This window comes from Panthera onca, chromosome B4 (genome assembly GCF_046562875.1).
Source record: "Panthera onca isolate mPanOnc1 chromosome B4, mPanOnc1 haplotype 2, whole genome shotgun sequence".
NCBI classification, from domain to species: domain Eukaryota; kingdom Metazoa; phylum Chordata; class Mammalia; order Carnivora; family Felidae; genus Panthera; species Panthera onca.
Window position 1 is genome coordinate 21,650,501 of NC_138345.1, and position 989 is coordinate 21,651,489.

Sequence of the window (989 nt, forward strand, 5' to 3'; positions counted from 1 at the left end):
ATCTCTACTTTCAAACTCTGACGGCTTTGCATTTAACGTTCCCCCCGGGGGAAGGGAGGTCACACTACACACTTTCGGAGACATCCCGAGGGTTGTCTGGCACTTTGGTACAGAGAGGATTTGGTCCAATCTCTTGCTGGCTCAGTATACTAAAAGGCATATAAATCAAGTTGGTTGCTCAACCCCTCTGGGCTGGGGTGGGGTGGAAGGTGGACAGGGAGGTGGTCTGGGACAGATGGGCAGAGCACGGGTGTGGGCTCAAGTTCTTACGACAGAGGTAGTTGATCCTGAGTGGCTGTTGAGGTGGCTGAGGGCAGCCTGACTGTTCTGGTGGCCTTAGCTGCTTCTCTGGTGGCTTTCCAGTCCACCAGCTCACAGCCCTGGAACCACAGCTGGCTGTCCCTCTGGGCCCCCTCCACGGAGTCACTGGTGTGGATGACGTTCCTGCTGATGCGGACCCCGAAGTCCTCCCTGTTGGTGATGGGACAGCCTCAGCTGAATCGGTGTGTCCTTCCAGGGCTTTGAGGTGTAGACCACGCTGGGGCCTGTCCAGACCACGGCCATCATGGGGCCGGAGCTCACGTGGCTGATGACGTAGCTGATGAGGGCTGGGTGGAAGGGCTTCCCCTGCAGGCCCCGGTAGTGCTCGGTGAGGGCGCTCTGGCACCTGCAGCATCTTGGCCCCCACCAGTATGAAGCTCCTCCCCTCAAAGTGTGAGGGCCCAAACTTATGAACCATGAGGTCATGACCTCATGACCCGAGCAGAGATCAAGAGTCAGACATTAACCAACTGAGCCACCCAGGCACCCTGAGCAAACAGAATTTAAACTCCCCCCTAACACCCAGACCTTCCTTTCTTAGACGAAAGATGATCTTTACTCTCTATTTGTTCCTCCGTCAGAAGTTCCGGAAAAAGATCTACAAATCATGCCATCTCATCCACTCGATAGTTAAGTTTCTGCACAGAACTGTTATTACTGGGCATGCA

The 989-nt window shown here is 55.0% G+C and overlaps 1 pseudogene; it reads right to left on the reverse strand.

Annotated features, from left to right (window-relative positions):
• Nucleotides 1-266: 266 nt before the first annotated feature.
• LOC145715630 (nucleoside diphosphate kinase D, mitochondrial pseudogene) lies at nt 267-739 on the reverse strand (annotated as a pseudogene).
• Nucleotides 740-989: the final 250 nt, after the last annotated feature.